Below are 20,045 nucleotides of genomic sequence, written 5' to 3'. Positions count from 1 at the left end.
ACTGCTGCACACAACACTACAGACGTCTTCCAGAGTAGGCTCCTTCCAAAGTGGACCAAATAGAAATGAGGATTCAGTTTCTATCACAGGCATTATATGATCAGATCACGACTTAAATAGGGAAGGGGAGTGATCCCAAAGAGCCACACCTGAGATTGACAGCTAAAGCCCGCAGCCAGGCAGGAAAGTGTGCTTAACCCTTACAGTACCACAATGAAGAAGATGTTATTAAATAACAGCAGTGGACCTGCCAGCAGCAAGGCGCTGTGACCTTCTGACCATAGATTCACCCGAGGTCTCCCCCAAGCGAGATACAGTCATGACACACAACAGATGCATACCTATAGGAGATACAGAGGTAAAAATTGCCCCATTGTAACATAAGATACTAGTATTGTAAATGACACATGGTAGGTGTGTACCATTCTTCAGAGTTTCATTGACGTCCAGGACCCCCAAGGTTACTCCTCTGCTGCACAGATCTGTAATATATCCAAGAACATTCTTTACATTGACCCTAATAAAAAAATAAACAAAAAAGATGAAGGGAGAACATTATGGATTATTACCCTGCAAGAATCTTTCTACATTACATCAGAGCATGTGCACCAAATGTATACATAGACCTCCATTTCACCAGACAAAGGCCAATAGTGTCCTCTTGGCCTCCATTGAGTCAATGTAGATTTTTATGCCTTCTTTATTGAATGCAATGGCATTGTAGACTAGTAGATATACTTTAGTAGAGCGTCATGACGTATGCCTTCAATTTTGTCTACTGGGTTTCCTCCAGGTATAAGGGAACTCCCAGCAACACACAGGGTACATGGGGAACACTATACAATGGTGGCCCCTGGTAGTAAGGAGAGGGGAGCAGAGTCACCTCTTGCCACTCTCCTGAGGCTGATCCCTGCACTCCCCAACGTCCCAATACGGGCCCCCCTATGACAGAGAGGCACTATGTATTTAAGGCACCCTCCCATTAGGGGAAGTGCTGAAGTTAGTCTTCCAGTCTGCTAGCTAGTTGTTGGGTCCCATACTTCTGTCCAATCACCTGTACCTGTGACCGTCTTCCCATACTTATCTGTCCCTGCCATGCCCACTATTCCTATCCGCTCCCACCTGTCTGCAGCAGCTATCCCGTCTGTACCTGTCTTCATCCATTCCCATATGTGAGTCTGTCTCCACTCCTGGGGGTCAGCTGCCACAGTCCTGGTGACTGCCCTAGGCATGGTACCTGGCGTTTGCCTTGCTGCGGCTGCTTACTTAAGCCCCTCGCACTAAAGGGTATGCTCGAGTCTCCTCTGTGGCCCAATGGGTCTACTCCCCCTTGCTGCCTCAACAACACTGGCGGTGCTCATTACAGACCTCCAATTACAAGGAAGAGGGTCTTAGTTGTCAATTAATCCTCAGGAATGAGAGGTTCAGTGTTTGAGTATATGCATCTAGTCCATTCATTGTTCTTCTTGGCCATCTCGGTCAGTCTCATACACTAGGAGTGGAGCTGCACCTTTCATACCTAGTCATGGAGGATTTCAATGGTGGGATCTCCAGCAATCAGACTTTTATCACCTGTTCTGTGGCTAGTAGATAAATGGTTTTGGCATCAATACAGAAATTGAATTATAAGACACCCCCAAGATCTAAGGGGTCACAAGTCTGGACATTCTCCAATTACAGAAACCCACAAAGTTTTATTACTTTTGTTGAAAAGTCCCTTTAATCTTTGCGTATTGACCAAAATTGAGCTTTAAGTGACAGCAATGGCTCCACTTTATTCCAATAGCTGCAGTTTCACTAATGCAAATATTTGTTGAATCAAATGTATGACAGTTCCCGGATAGCCTAAGAAAATCATGCTCAATTAGCTTCTGACAGACGTGCAGCGTGCCAAGTTTTGACAGACTAAAAATTAGACTTAGCTATGAAGGAGTTACATGAAATGCCAGAGTCGCTAGTGTGAAGAAAAGATCAACTGCGGCTTATCTCCAAATGATCATGACAAGTAACTGATACACGGCTTCAAGGGGCTTCATGGTAACCCTTTAACAATTGAACATTGCGGAAGACAGGACATGTTGATGATGCTCATAGAAGCCCTTCTCAACTTGTGAGCCAAGCACGTACCCATGCCGATCTCTGCCAGTGGATGACATGACTTTTTGGCACCAAAGATAATTCTTAAGAATGTTTCACCACTTTAGATACACAGGTCATTTCCATAAGATGTGCCATAATGACTAATAGGTGGTGGTACCAAAGATAAAAATCCCACATGTTACGAAAACAGGTGTTATTTGCCATTGTTCGGTAAGTAAAGGCCCTACCCATGCTTTATACCCAACAGTCATAGGTCTCACATTTCTGGAAGCCTTTAGAGGCAGGGTGTTATGATTCCTCTGTGCAGAGCATCTTGCACACTAGGAGATGCTCTGCTGCGCTTTCCTGGACTACTGAACTGGCAGTGACACGATTCCTCTGTGCAGAGCATCTTGCACAGTAGGAGATGCTCTGCTGCACTTTCGTGGACTACTAAACTAGCAGTGACATAATTCCTCTGTGCAGAGCATCTTGCACATTAGAAGATGATCTGCTGTGTTTTCCTGAGCTACTGAGTTGGCAGGTTGATTGACAGTGCAGGATTCCAGTCTGGGTCTGGGAGGTGCTGATTACTCAGGTGTTCCATCTTCCTGGTAATTGCTCTGCTTCTTTATTGAGCATGCTCCTCCAGAACCTGACCAGTCTTACATTCTGGTTCTGCAGTTGTGCTGTTGGCCTGTGTTTCTGCATGTGTTCTAATCTTTGTTTCTTGACCCTGGACCGTTGTTTGACTACTCTCTGCCCGTTCCCTATTCCTGTCATGACCTCCTGGCTTTTCACCTCGTACTGTTACCTGACCACGTCTTAGTTTTCTCCCTGAATCTATTATGTGCTTTCCTGGAATTCTGATCCTTGGATTGTGACCTGACTATGCTTCTGTATACTCCCTGTATCCATACGTGTCCTCCTGTTACCAGACTCTGGCTTGCCTGACTATGCTTCCATCTGTACTATCCGTAAGTACTGACTTGCATTGCACAGGGTAACAAAAAGGAGACAGTTGCACTCTGTAGTGCTATGATATGTGTAACAATGAATATGGGAATATAGACTTGCATTACTGCTATGAAAAACAGAAAAATTGAGATACTTAGCACACAAAATGGCCAATGTTATGTGAGCCCAACAGCCAACGGCAAGGCGACCTCTTTTTGTAGTAATGTATGTCTATATTCCTATTCCCATGTCTCCTTTTTGTTACTATGTTTAATGTTCAGTTTGCACCTGTTCACATTAGAAAGGTAGGATGTGCCATCAGTCTTTTTCTTAGTTTAGAGGCAGGGTCTGCCACTGACTCAGTAGTGGTAGTGTAATAGTACGTATTGCATTAGGATAGTGATCAAAGAATTGTATGTTCAAGTCTCCTTGTCGTACTAATGAATCTTATAAAGAAAACATTTCAAGTGATGTTTGTGCAAAAAATGGTAAAACATCAAAAAGTTATATATTTGATATTACATGAATTATACTGACCCATAGAGTAAAGTTAACACAGAAAATAGTATAATATTTAAAAATTTGAAAACATAATGAGTCAGGATTGCTGTTTCTTTTCATTTCCTCCTATAAAGAGTTAATAGAATTTAATAAGCCACATGCACCCCAAAACAGTGTGCGGCAAAATACACAATACCCTTTACAGCTATGTACATGGAAGAATAAAATTATGAATATTTGCATGCAGGATGAAAAAAACTGAAAAAATAGTTTTAAGGACCCCAAAATGACCATTCGTGAAAAGGGTTTTTTACATGGCCAGTTCACGTTCCTTTAGAAGCTGCCTTTAACTGCTGCTGGGCAAAGAGTTGTATTATATTTACAAACAATGTAACTTTTTTGATTATTTTTAATTACCCTCCATCAATTCCAAAATGGTTATATATAACATATGTCATTACGGTATTTTGTTTCTTTCTTTCTTTCCCAAAGATAAGGGTGGATATACTGTACCATTGGTGCAACCTGTGCAGCCATATAAGTGCCCAAGAGTAAAGGGGACCCAATTCCACCTCCAACGCTTGTGAAGTTGTGCAATCTAATGAGCTATTAGACTGTAAAGAGCCCATATATTATTCTTGCACAGGACCCTCTTCTGTCTGTTTCTGTTCCTGTCCAAAGACTATGCTACAGCATGGTTATACATGGTAAATTGATGTTTAAAAGCTGCTTTCAACTGCCAATTCTTACTCTATTTACAATAATAGTATGGGAATCCCCCTGACAGAATTCTTATGGTTTTTTTGCCTTCCTCTGGATGAATATTGTTAGGTTATAGGCTGAACACGATGGGCTTGTGTCTCCTTTCAACCTTAAAACTTTAAAACTATGAGGATAGGAGTAATGAAAGGAGAAGCACTGACAGAGAAAATCTTATACCCTGTAAATATAATACAGATCTTGGCCCAGCAGCAGTTAAAAGCAGCTTCTAAAGGAACATGAACTGACCATGTAAAGAAAAACACCGCAGCACAATATTTGGTAAAGAAGTAGCAAAATAAGTTAATTGTCACCGGTGTTACGGGTGACAGCCAGCTTCTGGTCATAGAAGCTTACAGCGTCTGGCTGCACAGAATGCTTCCTAACTTTCCATTGTTCTTGCTGTCAGTATTCATTGATATAGGTAGCTTTCCTGCTGGATTCATCTCTCCCCCTTTTGGACCCAGCAGGAGCTTGCCTTCTACCCAGCTGTTGATTGTCAGTATTCCCTTGATGTTTAAATACCCCTTCCTTCCTTGGACTGGTGCTGGTGATATTTTCAGTTGTTTCAAGCATAGGTTGCTAGCAGGTGGCTTGTACTCCTCTGTGGTATTGTTGCAGAAAGCTCTGCTGAACTTCTACCTGAGTCATCTGTAGATAAGTAGTTCATGCTTTTCCCCCCGTGTACCCCCCCCCTTGTTTCTTCTATATTTGTTTAGTGGGGTTGACGAAAAGCTCATCCCATCCGTTCCCTATTTAGGGTCCAGCACTAGGGATACCTATGGTCAGGTATCCGGCTTGGTGCATTGGTGCTGAAGGAATAGTAATAGAAAGGGAGTGGGGAGGGGGAAATTGGATCCAGCACCCGAAAAATTCTTGTAAATTCCTCCCATTCTATTACCATTCCTGTGCACCAGAGTTGGCTGACCTGGAGGCTCCGTGCACCGCTTGTTATTTCTGAGGCATCCATCCCGGTAAGCTGAAACTAATTTTCTTCGCATGGGTGCGGAACCTATCTAGGGCGGTGAGAGACCCCAGGAACCAGCAGGAGGTTTGTTCAGGGGTCACCATCTTCCCTTTCCCTAGACACATGGTTTCCCTTCCTTTTCGCAGTGCACTTGGTACTTCCCCGTACCTAGCGTGACAGTAATGAACCATATTACAAAAATTCATAACGTTGCACTGCCTGGAGGATAACTAAATAAAATAAGTTGAGTTACGCTTTAAAAATTATCTCTATAATAAAACTTAACTGTTATTTTCCTGATAGTTTTATTCTATGAATAAAATTATAATATAATAATATAGAATATAATAATATTAATATTAATAATAATATAATAATAATTGAAATAATATAATAATATATATAATAAATAATATAATAATGAAATAATATAATGAAATAATATAATAATATTATATATAATGTATATAATACTAATAATATATATATATATAATAATAATATATAATATAATAATAAAAATATATAATAATATAATAATATAATATAATAATTATTTTTTATATATGCTATTCTACCATAATATATATATATATTTATTTATATATATATATATATATATATATATATATATATATATATTATGGTAGAATAGCAAGCTATAGTACGTAATGTTTTACATTTGTATCTTCTATCGAATGTATACTGTAAAACAATGGATGACTCCATGTTATAGGTAGTCATCATAGTTATCAGTGGTGATGACAATTACGTGACTCAGTGATTGCTTGGAAATGAATGATTCATCTTCTACTATCTCCAATCACTTGTGTAATATTACGACCCCTTCACATGAATGAGTCGCGCGGAGGCCTTGACATCTCTCATATGTAGATTCAACCAGAGAACACAGAATGTAACACAAGTATTCGAGATCGCAATGGTTGGAAGGGAACGGCAACGCATCGTTTTACCATTGCCGTTGAACACCTACATCACAAGCCCAAGTATGTGTTTTCTTTGTTCCTTTCTCGTTGTATCATCGCAGAACATCCTGACATTGACATTTGACCAGATTAATATGGTTTATCTGTTGTCGGTGACTACATATACTCTTCAGCTAATTGTGCTTGACAAAATTTGCCATAAATAATTTATTTCAATTTATTAAATAAAAGTTACCATTGTACATGTCTTATCTCGGCCGCGCAGAGAGGTAGGATCCTTGTTCTCTGTAATATAATTATTTACTCGTATGGAAGAGGGATTAGTGATTTACATAAGAAGGGAATTTGGCAGGACAATGTGTTGCTAAAATTGCTGCTATTCGGTTCCACTCGGAAAACTGTTACCAAAAAACTTGATTGAAAATTAGTGCCAGGAAACAGCTTATTTTACATATAGTACAAAACAGTGACAGTGCTGCCGAAGAAAACGTTGAGTCTCTTGGCAATCACATTATATCAAATGATAACATGTAAACAGAAACATATTGAGCTTCTCCCATTGTTTGCACAATTGAACCTCAAGTTGTATCCATCTGGAAGGAGTCCAGGTTCTCAGCTTCTGCAGTTTGGAGAAAAATTGTATTAGCGTAATTTAGCATTTCCCTTAATAGTTCCCCCACCCCGTTGATGAATTTTTGAGGCATGGGCTCCCCCGACTTTCTCATACATGTACACTCGGCCAAGCATGCATGTGTTCTATATGTGGAGAAGTAAAGGGGTTATCCACTACTAGGTCAACCCCTTTTGATTCTATGTTGTCACAGGTGACCGGGGAACACAGGGAAACTTATACTGGCCTTAAGGCTGAGGCACCTGCGTGCACCCTCACACCCGGAGGTACTCTTGAAAGTAGGGAGGTCCAGGCCCCCAACCTGGCCCTATCTCCTGTCCTCGTCCCTGATGGTAAGACCCCCCCCTCCACAAGCCACCACTCGCGGGGAAGGGGCAAGAACAGAAATCAATAACCCATGCAAATAAAGACTAACAAGGGTAACCACGACAACTCGTACACACGCCAACCACACAAAAAGGAGCCACTAAAAGTGCACAAGGGGAAACAACATAAATGGGGAAGAAAACAGACTACTTGGTCACTTCCATACCGTAACAAGCACACCACAAACTGCTGCAGCTTGCACCAATGCTACAGCCAACAAAACAAAACAGAAAGAGGGTCACTCCAGCTCCTTACACCTTCTGGCCAAGCTTTCAAATGATTGCAAATAACCCGAGCCCTCTGGTGGAAGTAGAGGGTATATATAGGACCTGGGTGTAAACTGACATTAACCCTCTCCTCCCCAAAGGAAAGGGAATCCATTTAGTAAGCAGAGTCTCACAAGGAAAGTGAAACTCTGACCCAAAACATGTCACTAAACGCTACAACAGATAGAAGACCGTGACACATGTTTCCACCTGGAAAAATAAAGACTTTACTCACCTCCCCTACCGGCGCCCTTCCAGCAGTGTCTGGGGTCACGTGGAGTTGTGATATCACACAAGCCACACGTCCAATCAGAGCCGGCTTCTCTCTCCACGCCTTTGGACCAAATGAATAATCAACAGGAAGTGAACTCACTTCCTGTTGCTTAACTCGTTTGGTCCAAAGGCAGGTAGAGCACAGTTGGCAGTGATTGGACGTGGGGCTCGCATGACGTCACAACCCCATGTGAGCCCCCATACCGTAATGAATGGTAAAAAGAAACAATTTTACTGTTCTTATGGTAAAACGTCCTCTTTAATTTTTTTAATTTTTTTTTTTTAAATTTAACGTTTTCTTTACGTCTCCTAAGGTGCCTTGAACCTGTAATCATGTTGATTGTATGTCTTTGGAATATCGGAGGAAACCTCACAAAAAAATTCCTTGCAGATTCTGTCCTTAGATGGTGTTGATCCAAAGACTCCAGAGCTGCAAAGTAACTGTGCTGCTAATCACTGAGCTGCCATGCTGCCCGTATTTCCCTGAAATCTTCAGTGCTTCAGTACATGGTGAGATTTCCAGTCTCTTAGGAATACACTGATGGTTTCAACGGTGGGTCCAACAGCCATGAGAGCCCATCATCACCTTGTACTACTCATACTGCAGGGGGCGTGAAGAACTACTGAATCGGCACCTAGGTCACCTCACTTAGATGCTATTTTAAGAGATAGACACCAGTATATAAATTGTTAAATAGCAGCAATCGGAGTCAGCTCTGATCTCTGCTGTTAGAAGAACTTACTGGTTGCAGCGGTGGACATAATATTGATGCAACCTTTGCATCCACACAGGGGATCAAGAGGGAATTGCGCTCATTTCCGTCTCCAAACTAGGTGGAATTGAGCATTATAATGAATTATTGGACTGTAAAGGGCCCATATACTCTTATTGCACAGAGGTCCTATTCTGTCTTTGTCCCCTACTGACCAGATGTATCACAGAGCTGACATTACCTTATACAGAGAGAGATCAGCTCCTAAGGCCAATCCATACACCTGCTCCCAATATGCACCATGTATGTATGGAGTCTTTGGTGTCTTGGATATTACAAAATTAGATTTGCTCTGCAGCGTTTGGAGGGCTTCAAATTCAAGCCCTCAAAATAGTACAAAACCCCTGACCAGACTTGCTAAATCAATTGAGACCAAATAACTGATTCAAAAACCAAACCTTCAAAACTGATACATACCCCACACAAGACCCCTAAATACAGGCCACTGACCAAACTGCTAAAAATACACATTCAAGACCAAATTCCCCAAATTAATCCAAAGAGCATTCAGACAAGTCTTATACCTCTGACGGACACTGCAGTGTCTCCAAGTATCCTTACATATTTTATTTCACACAGGGGTCCAGGAGCATATTTTAAAACACACCATACTTTTTTGTGGTTTGCAAGTGTACCGCCCCGGGGCTCAGCCGGCTGCCGAGCCGCTCGGATCCGTGCTCATCGGTGGGTGGTTTGAGCTCTCCACGGACCCGGGGGTCACGTCGCTCTGAAAGGGGGTTGGTGCTACACGTAGGGACTTTGGTGGGGAGATCCACGGCCTGAGCCGCTGTGGTTTGTAGGGGATTTAAGTTCGTGACGCCACCCACGGGTTGTGGTGAATGGATGGACACCACCGCTGCCGTTGACTAGGCTCCCGGGGATGGTGTTGCGCAGCTTGGTGTTTACCCCCTCCATGGGTAGGGGGGATGATGGTCCCGAGGGCCCGAGGGAGGTGCTGAGGCGCGGGGATGGATGCGTGCTGGGGTGTTGGTGCGGTGCGGCGCGGTTCGCGGCCCGAAGGCACTGGTGTATTCACTATGATAAACACGCTGGAGTCTCTGGTAACCAAACAAGATGGTGAATCTCATACAAGAAATATAAATTAGCAATTGAACTAAAAAAATAAATTGATTAAACAATAGGAAATAGAACAAAGCAATATGGAGACAATTACAGATTTCCAGATCTTCAGATAGATGTAAAATATCATAAGTACCAAGAAGCCATACCCGAGATTCACTATCAACTAATAGTAAATGTGTTCCTGCTTCTCCCAAAAGCCTGTTCATTCGAATCTCTCTCGTATTCTCTCATGGACCATTAGCTAGCAATAAAAAAGTGCTCATTAGGGAAATGAGGAAGTTGCTAAAAATATTCAGCCCGCAGAGGGGGGAAAAAGGAATTTTGTAAAAGATTCTTCTTCACTATTTTGCTGTGTACTTTACTGTTCATTTGTTTAAGTAAATACTTTTTTCCTACTTTCATACCTTATGTAACTGTCATATTATGGGATCATCTGATGCAATGGATTCTATAAGCCGTAGTTTTGGGTGATAGCACGGACCGGAGGCAATGATGCAGCGGATCGGGACTTGCTGGACCAATTTAAGTTAAAAAAGGCATGAAGATCCAACGTAATCCATAGTGTACTGGTCCCACAACGTCCCCGGAATCCATACTTCAACCTATGTAGCCTCTTCTCCATGGATTATGTCGGATCTTTTTCTTTTATAAATTGTAGAATGGGGGATAGTTTGGGGGAATCTTTATTCTTATATACTATTTTTTTCCTTTGTGTGTGTGTGTGTGTGTGTGTGTGTGTGTGTGTGTCTTTTTTAACTTTACACTTACTGGGTTAGTAATGGAGGTGTCTGACAGACGCCTCTCCATTGCTAACCCCTGGGCTTGATGCTAGCTGACAAGTAATGAGCATGCTGAGCACCCTAATGCTCGATCGAGTATCAAGCAGTGCCAAGCACGCTCGCTCATCCCTAGTCCTTATTACAAATGTTCTACCATTTTGATGCTGTAAAGTGGCTTTAAGTACTTTATCTATGTCATCACTTTGCAAAAATGTTACAAACCCATTATAGAGTTTCTACTTCTGACTATTGTCTGTTCTCTCACTCCCTACTGTAAGGGCTCACTGACATTGTCGTATTTTGTCTCCAAAATATCGTATCACACTCACACCAATATTAGTCTATGGGGGTGCTCACATGTCAGATTTTTTCCGCAGACCTTGTTGATCCAAAGAAAAAATCTCAGCATACTTGAGTTTGATCTGTTATTTGGGTCGCACTCGGCATTGCAAGTAAATGAGTGTGTGGAAACCCTCTGTCATGATAGGTTTGGGGAAGTACCAAGTGAACAGTGAAAGGGAATGGAAACCCTGTGTCTAGTGAGAGGGAAGATGGTGACCCCTGACAAACCTACTGCTGGTCTCTAGGGTCCCTCAACACCCTGGATATGTTCCGCACGTATGTACCTGACCCTAGGTATCCTTAGTGCTGGCCCCTAAATAGGGGACAGATGGGATGAGCCTTTCATCAACCCCACTAAACAACTATAGAAGACACAAGGGGGACTGTTATGATCCGGAACCATGGAAGATCACCATAAATCATTGGCAAAAAGGTGACAAGAGAATTGGCAACTAATCTGGCCGCCATCCCCTTACTAACCATCAACACTAGAAGTAGCTGAGGGGTGAACTAACATCCTATGCACCACAAACCCAGCCAGAGAACTAGCTATCCTAAAGGAAGGAAAGATGAATAACTCTCTGCCTCAGAAATAGACCGCAAAGGTAAAGCAAGCCCCCCAAATTCAAAGACTGCGGTGATATAGGAAAACACAATACACAGATAGATGATAGGTTTAGCAAAGTTGAGGCCCCATTGACTAAATAGGAAAGGATAGGAAAGGGGGTGATGGTGGCCAGAGAAAAACCCTACACAAATGCACATATCTGATAGTACAAAAAGTCCCCAGATCACTAGATCTGAACTCCGTCCTATACCAGGCGCTCTTGTCATACCAATAAACAGAAAGCAGGAACCATTACAAATTCAAGAAGCAACAAACACATGGACTTATAGGAGCAATACTCCAAACATAGCTGCAGGGAGCTTCCCAGCTAAGCAACAGAGAGGGAAGATTCCTGCATGCAAATAAACTGACAATAACCACAGAAAATGACAAACCCAGATAAGAGCAAAAAGAACAAAACAACATAAGAAAGAACCAAGCACTTATCTGGGGTAGATGTGGTCTGGAGCAAGATGAGAAGGCTGGAAAACCAAGGAACAAATGACAACCGGCTCAGCCTGCTAGCAGACCAAGGTTTAAATAGGCAGAGAGTTAGCAATGGAAACGCCCATTGCTCCAACACACCTGGTCTCTGTCCAAACCAGTCCTGGCCACAAGAGGGAGCCTCACAGCAGCAAAAGCATAACTGACATTCACAACAGGGAACACACAGGGGGAAAAGCATGAACTACTTATTATTAGATGACTCAGGTTGACGTTCAGCAGAGCTTTCAGCAACGATACTACAGAGGAGTACAAGCCACCTACTTGTAGCCTCGGCTTGAAAGAACTGAAAATATCACCAACACAGTCAAAAGGATGGAAGGGGTATATAAGTTTGACGCCCCAGGGCTGTTGGGTACTCGGTCCTGGGCTCTATAGTGTTCGGTGGGGTTAGTCGTGGTCGTAGTACCATGGCCCTTGGTGTGCCGTCCCTCAGGAAAGAAAAAGGGGTTTTTAAGAAAAATAAATTAATAAAAGTGCTTGTTGACTACGCCACTTGTGGTGTGCGGCCAGGTTATTTGGGGCCGCCGTACAGGTTTCTGCTGGGGCTGATGGAGTGATGCAGCCTGGATGGTTAGAGCCCTCCACAAGCAGGGGCAGGCTCCAGCAGTGAATGATGGTGGTGGTAGTGGGGAACAGTCTATGTGAGTGCACGCCGCCAAGGAAACAGTCCACACCAGAGTTGCAGTTTAACTTGCCTCGTTTACTTTTGGTACTGGAACCACGGGTGCCGGTTCCAGGTGTACCCACTCCCATTGTTCTCCGTGCCAGCTGGACCTGGGATGGCTGTCCTCCATGCACACTTGTTGTGGTTGGGCTCCTGTGGCCTGGAGCTACTTGGAAGTCCCTTCTTTTATCTCTGGGCCCTAATGCAGGCAGCCTGGACTATTTAAGGGGTTCAGTCCCTGGTCCCCTCTGTGCTGCTTGTGCTTCAGGCTTTTTAGGTTGGCGATTGACCCTGGAGATCTTCTCGCCCGGCAGAGTTAACAGCTGACCATAAAGTGTCCCACTGTCCTAGGGTCTGCACCCCGCTTTGTTCTGAGTCCCGTGAGCTTGGTTCCAAACTTCCACAGTTCCTGCCGTGGTTCCTAGAGCCTGCTGCTTCCACAGGTAACCCACGGTGCCTGGAGTCCCGTTCCGTACTCCACAGTTGTCACTCCTTTTACAGCAATCCGTTGTCTCTGCAGGTCACTCTTTTGTATGTTACTCTTTCTACTCCTTCACTTCACTCCTCTCTCCTTCTCCTCCCCACTAAACTTCTCCTGACTTACTGAACACCATTTCCTTCCAGCTTCCCAACTGACCACTGGCCCCTTCCCCTCACTGGGTCTCTCCCTAAAGGCTGGGTGGCTACTTCCAATCAGTGCCCTCCCCTTTTACCTATTACTAGACAGTCTCCTTGGTTAGTGTTGGGTTTGTGTATGTGGCCTGAAGTTGCTGGTGTATTGACTGGCACGGATATTCCGGGGTTTGGGTTTCCACGGGTTACTTTTTTGGCACCTGGTACTGCAGGGGTGCTCCATAAGCACCAAGAGAATGCTGATGATCAGCAGCTGGGTGGAGGTCGGGTTCCTGCTGGGTCCAAAAGGGAAAGACAAATCCAGCAGGAAAGCCACCTATACCAATGAATACTGACAGCAGGAACAATGGAAAGTCAGGGAGCATTCTGCACAGCCAGACACTGTGACCTTCTATGGCCAGAAACCACATGACTGTCTGTCACACGTGAAACACCTGTGACACCATAGACAAAAGAGATAAAAGGGCAACACAATACAATATATAGTGGAATTTTAACCAAACACACACCAAAAAGCAAATATAGCGAAGAAAATCATCAAACTGTACTCGGATTACATCTGAGTGCAATCCAATTTCCACAGATTCACAGAATGGAGAAGATGGAGAAAGTTTCTTTTACATCTTCTCCTTACAGTGAGATTTAAATCTCATGATGTGAAATAATCAAATCACACTACGCTGACACTCAGATCAAACTCGAATCAGAGTGTCATGAGCATAACTGACTCAGAAGAGAGAATCTACGATCGTGTGGCCCCGACCTTATAGATGGCATCAGGGAGAAGTAGAGAATTGTGCACAGAGTCTACATGTGAGTAATATGCTGCGGCTTCCTGCGTTTCCTGACAGTCTCTGTATTTTGTCAGTTTCTATTCTGTTTGTCCTGCTTTTTCTACATGGATTTGTGACTGTCTGCAGTGGTCACAAGTCCTTGTGTAAATATCATATCTGGATGCAGAGAGTGCCGAGGGATCTGATAAGCAGTGGAAATGGGGGACTGGAAAATTCACTATAAAACCATGTTTCTATGGCAGAATTTTGGCATTTGTAAGCCAAAACTAGAGATGCAATGAACACAGATGCAAAATAGAATATTACTGTGTAAAAGTGACCTTTAGTTAAAAGAAAATTCTAGACCTTTTAAAAAAAAATTGTTCGGATTTGGGTCTATTTAGAATTCAAAATATTTACATATTTTTGAGAAATGTGCTCTAGCCAATGCCAAAAATCAGTTGAATATACAACTTAACCACTGCCGGGGTTAAAAAATGCACAGAAGACGTAGACTTGTTTCGTATTCATATATAGCGCAATTTTCCTTTCTAATGGTATTAATACATATACAGTTAGGTCCAGAAATATTTGGACAGTGACACAAGTTTTGTTATTTTAGCTGTTTACAAAAACATGTTCAGAAATACAATTATATATATAATATGGGCTGAAAGTGCACACTCCCAGCTGCAATATGAGAGTTTTCACATCCAAATCGGAGAAAGGGTTTAGGAATCATAGCTCTGTAATGCATAGCCTCCTCTTTTTAAAGGGACCAAAAGTAATTGGACAAGGGACTCTAAGGGCTGCAATTAACTCTGAAGGCGTCTCCCTCGTTAACCTGTAATCAATGAAGTAGTTAAAAGGTCTGGGGTTGATTACAGGTGTGTGGTTTTGCATTTGGAAGCTGTTGCTGTGACCAGACAACATGCGGTCTAAGGAACTCTCAATTGAGGTGAAGCAGAACATCCTGAGGCTGAAAAAAAAGAAAAATTCCATCAGAGAGATAGCAGACATGCTTGGAGTAGCAAAATCAACAGTCGGGTACATTCTGAGAAAAAAGGAATTGACTGGTGAGCTTGGGAACTCAAAAAGGCCTGGGCGTCCACGGATGACAACAGTGGTGGATGATCGCCGCATACTTTCTTTGGTGAAGAAGAACCCGTTCACAACATCAACTGAAGTCCAGAACACTCTCAGTGAAGTAGGTGTATCTGTCTCTAAGTCAACAGTAAAGAGAAGACTCCATGAAAGTAAATACAAAGGGTTCACATCTAGATGCAAACCATTCATCAATTCCAAAAATAGACAGGCCAGAGTTAAATTTGCTGAAAAACACCTCATGAAGCCAGCTCAGTTCTGGAAAAGTATTCTATGGACAGATGAGACAAAGATCAACCTGTACCAGAATGATGGGAAGAAAAAAGTTTGGAGAAGAAAGGGAACGGCACATGATCCAAGGCACACCACATCCTCTGTAAAACATGGTGGAGGCAACGTGATGGCATGGGCATGCATGGCTTTCAATGGCACTGGGTCACTTGTGTTTATTGATGACATAACAGCAGACAAGAGTAGCTGGATGAATTCTGAAGTGTACCGGGATATACTTTCAGCCCAGATTCAGCCAAATGCCGCAAAGTTGATCGGACGGCGCTTCATAGTACAGATGGACAATGACCCCAAGCATACAGCCAAAGCTACCCAGGAGTTCATGAGTGCAAAAAAGTGGAACATTCTGCAATGACCAAGTCAATCACCAGATCTTAACCCAATTGAGCATGCATTTCACTTGCTCAAATCCAGACTTAAGACGGAAAGACCCACAAACAAGCAAGACCTGAAGGCTGCGGCTGTAAAGGCCTGGCAAAGCATTAAGAAGGAGGAAACCCAGCGTTTGGTGATGTCCATGGGTTCCAGACTTAAGGCAGTGATTGCCTCCAAAGGATTCGCAACAAAATATTGAAAATAAAAATATTTTGTTTGGGTTTGGTTTATTTGTCCAATTACTTTTGACCTCCTAAAATGTGGAGTGTTTGTAAAGAAATGTGTACAATTCCTACAATTTCTATCAGATATTTTTGTTCAAACCTTCAAATTAAACGTTACAATCTGCACTTGAATTCTGTTGTAGAGGTTTCATTTCAAATCCAATGTGGTGGCATGCAGAGCCCAACTCGCGAAAATTGTGTCACTGTCCAAATATTTCTGGACCTAACTGTAAATGTGGCAGATCCAGTATACAGGGGATACATCACTGTCACAAGATACGATATGTTCTATCCTGTAGACTAATGTCATCTCCAAATGGGAAACCTGTGTAGAGCACTGAACGTGTCTCTGATTAAAGGGGGAATATTGATTGAGAAATAGCGAGGTGATACAGCAGAGGTATTGCTGGTCAATTGTATGGATTTCTCATTAATGGCTGAACTTTTGGAGGAAGGAGCACAATTAGAGGTGGAATATTACCGTTAATCACCCTGGAGGCCTTCTTGTTGTTTACCTCTGCTTGCACATTTCCAATAAGCACAGCCTGGTCATTTTTTTGGGGGCGGGGGACAAACAGCAATACCTACATGTTAAAAAGCACAGTGCCTACAAATGAGCCTTCATGTTTCATTGTGCTCCATTATATACAATTGGTGTGATTACGTGGATGCCAAGAATGATCATTTTTAAGCAAGCCTAAAAATAATTAAGTTCTTCAGGTACCGTACTTGGTTGCCTTTTTGGACAAGATGATAATTAGGAGTGAGGGTTCAATTATTGGTAGCACATCTCGATAATTTGGAACACATTCCTGATTATTGGCCAACCTAATCGGGTGAAGCCTCTGTCTTTTCCAAGAGGAAACACCTGCTTTTTTTTTTTCTTGAAGTATCTTTTTTTTTTTTTTTTTTTATTGTTTCCTGAAATATTTTTTGAATCGTCCCATTGTTTTGTATTTTAAAGGGAACCTGTCAGGTCCAATATGCACCCAGAACCAAGGGCAGTTTTGGGTGCATATTTGCGAATCCCTGCCCAACCGTCCCTGTATCTAGTAGCATTGATAAAGAGATCTTTAGAAAAAGTATTTCTAAAGATCTTTTATCGTATGCTAATGATCGAGAGGACTAGTGTGACGCCCTGGACTAGCCAGGTAGTCACAGTTAGGCCCCCGCACAACAACCTTCCCCTAAAAAGGGTACTATCTGCCAACCTAAAACCCTGAGTCACCCCTCTCAGGTTCTGACGTACACACCAGGTGGGCGGAACCAGGCGGTTGTCCACGCCCACCGAGGAGTTTGGATGGCCTGAGGCGGGAAAACACGTTAGTCAGTTAATGAGTGGAGAGGAGAGTGGGAGGGAAAGGAAGGAGAGGAGTAGGGAGAGTGACAGAGGAGAAGAGAACGTCTGTCAGGGGTCTGGGTCGTAGCCCAGACACCCTGTGGCCAGGAGGCAGACGGTGGTGGCCGCCTGCAGGAGCTGGAACTACAGCCGGTGGAACCGTAGGGACCGGGGATGGGCGGTGGCCCGCCGGTACCGAACCGGGGAACCGATGGAAACCAGAGCACCAGGAGGGGTACTCAGACCCAGTACGAGGCCCAGAAGCTACTGGGCCGAGTCGAATCAACTGATTGAGGACTGGACTTGAGGTCCCTTCCAATCCAAGGCCTGACTGAAGACAACAGCCCACCCAATAAGGATAGAAAGCCACCGCCAAGGCATAGAGATCTAAAGGGCCAGCGTCTGCAGGCAAACGGGTTCCTCAGCACACATTCAGCTGGGGAGCGGACTACCGTCGCTGAAGCGTAAGCAGTTAAATCTACACAAAAAGGTGCAGGAAAAAGGAGGCAACCACCAACCTGAAGAAAGGGGAGAAGCGCAGTCGGCTGCGGCCACCGTCCACCATCTTGTTTGGTTTACCAGAGACTCCAGTGTGTCTGTAATAGTGAGTACACCAGTGCCCTCGGGCCGAGCACTGCACCGCGCCGCACCGCATAAACACTGCCCTACACCCGCATCTCCAGAGCGACCCCTCGGGCCCCGGGACCATCACCCCCTACCCATGGAGGGGTTAACATCAAGCTGCATAACACCGTCCCCGGGAGCCTAGTCAACGGCAGCGGTGGTGTCCATCCATTCACCACAGCCCTGTGGGTGGTGCCACGAACTCTTAATTCCAAAAACCACCCCACCTCTGCGCTTAGCGCCAGTGAGAAACCCCCCTTTTCAGAAAGGCGGCGGGACCCCCGGGTCCGTGAGAAGTTCGAGCAACCCACAACGAGCACGGATCCGAGTGGCTCGGCAGCCGGCCGAGCCCCGGGGCGGTACACTAGTCTCCTGGGCATTAGTTGCCCGGCCAGTCGCCTCCATTAGCATGGTAGTACGCCCCTGTGGGGGTGCTAACATGCTAATGCATGCGCAGCATCAGAGGATGATCTCACTCACCTCTCCCTCACCATCACGTCCGACGCTGGATTTCGGCTCAGTGCACATGATTCTGGAGGTTCAGTCACGTGCACAACTTCAGTTTGAAGCCAGTACGTGTATACCGAACCTCCAGGGTCATGCACACTGAGCCAAAATCCAGCATCGGACGCGATGGCAGCGGAGAGGTGAGTGAGATCATCGTGTGACGCTGCACATTCATTACTAGCATGATAACACGCCAACAGGGGTGTACTAACATGCTAATGGAGGTGACTAGCAAGGGGAAGTAACACCCATGGGACTAGTCCCCTCGCTCATTAGCATACGGTAAAATATCTTTAGAAATACTTTTTCTAAAGATCTCTTTATCTATGCTAGTGTATACAGGGATAGTTAGGCAGAGATTAGCAATATATACCTAGAACTCCTCATGGTTCTACATGTTCCCCTCCTTTCTCCTTACCTATTGACTTTTTTTCCTGACTCCCTGACCTCGGCTGATCCCCTGACTGAAGCTCTGTGCGCTCCCTTGTACTTACGTGACCTCTCCGTTTACCGACCCCGGCTCCTCCCCTGATTCCATCTCTGCACGCTCCCTTGTACTTACATGACCTCTCTGGTTACTAACCCCGGTTCGGCCTCTAACTCCGGCTCTGCTCGCTCCTTTTGTTATTTACATTATATGCTGGCTTTTTACCCCCGGCTTTTTTGACTGCCCCTCACTACGTGTGTTTAGCGAATCCTAGTGTACAAACCCGGAAGATCCACTCCACTAGTGTGCCTGGAGACACCTAGTGTTTTGTTGTCTTATTTCACCTAGGTTCTCATCATCACACCTGCTGACTTCCATTAAAAGGGTTAATCCTAAAAAAAGATCAAGTTATTCTCTATTCACAGGATAGAGGATGTTACGGAAAGCTGTGATTCCTACTGATTGGCCTGATTGATATTCTATGGATAGGAGATAACTTGATTTTTGGGTACTAACCCTTTAAACTCAAAGCAATTGTATTTTTTAATTTTGAGGTCCATGAAGTAAACTAAGAGGTTTTCTTGTTCTCCGAAGTCATTTTGCATAAGTGTAAAAAGAAAAGTATCTGTCAAATTTTTATGTATAACTAGTATTAGTTTATAATATCTTTTCTTTTATAGCATTCAGTTAAATGTATATGTAGCACCCACGGGGCAGGGGTTAAACTGTTAAGGGGGCTTTACACGCAGCGATATCGCTAGCGATATCGCTGGTGAAAGCACCCGTCCCTGTCGTTTGTGCATCACGCTGCCCGTGGCGCACAATATCGTTTGGAGCCGTCACACGGACTTAGCTGCCTAGCGGCATCGCTGTGGCTGGCGAACCGCCTCCTTTCTAAGGGGGCGGTTCGTGTGGCGTCACAGCGGCGTCACTAAGCGGCCACCCAATAGAAGCGGAGGGGCGGAGATGAGCAGCCATAACATCCAGCCCACCTCCTTCCTTCCTCATTGCCGACGGCTGCAGGTAAGCTGTAGTTCGTTGTTCCCAAGGTGTCACACGTAATTATGTGTGCTGCCTCGGGAACGACGAACAACCTGCATCCTCAACAATCAACGATTTTTAGAAAATGAACGACGTGTGAACGATGGACGATTTGGTGAGTATTTTCCATCGTTAGCAGTTGTTCATACGTGTCACACGCAATGACGTTGCTAACGATGCCGGATGTGCGTCACAGAATCCGTGAC

General features: G+C 44.1%; 2 protein-coding genes across 4 annotated transcripts in view; one reads left to right on the top strand and one right to left on the bottom strand.

Moving 5' to 3' along the window:
• PRTFDC1 (phosphoribosyl transferase domain containing 1) overlaps nt 1-10,187 on the bottom strand; it is a 376,907-nt gene extending 366,720 nt beyond the window's left edge. Inside the window, exon 1 of one of the 2 annotated variants that reach the window (XM_075315545.1) lies at nt 10,178-10,187. The gene's annotated coding sequence lies outside the window, so the exon portion shown is untranslated. Of the gene's footprint in view, nt 1-920; nt 931-10,177 lie in introns of those variants that run through there. The other variant, XM_075315546.1, reaches the window with a different exon arrangement.
• The window catches only part of GPR158 (G protein-coupled receptor 158), a 313,324-nt gene that overhangs the window by 87,978 nt on the left and 205,301 nt on the right, over nt 1-20,045 (top strand). The gene's annotated exons all lie outside the window — the stretch shown is intronic.

The sequence above is a fragment of the Anomaloglossus baeobatrachus genome, chromosome 6, assembly GCF_048569485.1.
Source record: "Anomaloglossus baeobatrachus isolate aAnoBae1 chromosome 6, aAnoBae1.hap1, whole genome shotgun sequence".
Taxonomy (NCBI): domain Eukaryota; kingdom Metazoa; phylum Chordata; class Amphibia; order Anura; family Aromobatidae; genus Anomaloglossus; species Anomaloglossus baeobatrachus.
This window is presented reverse-complemented; position numbering and strand designations above follow the sequence as displayed.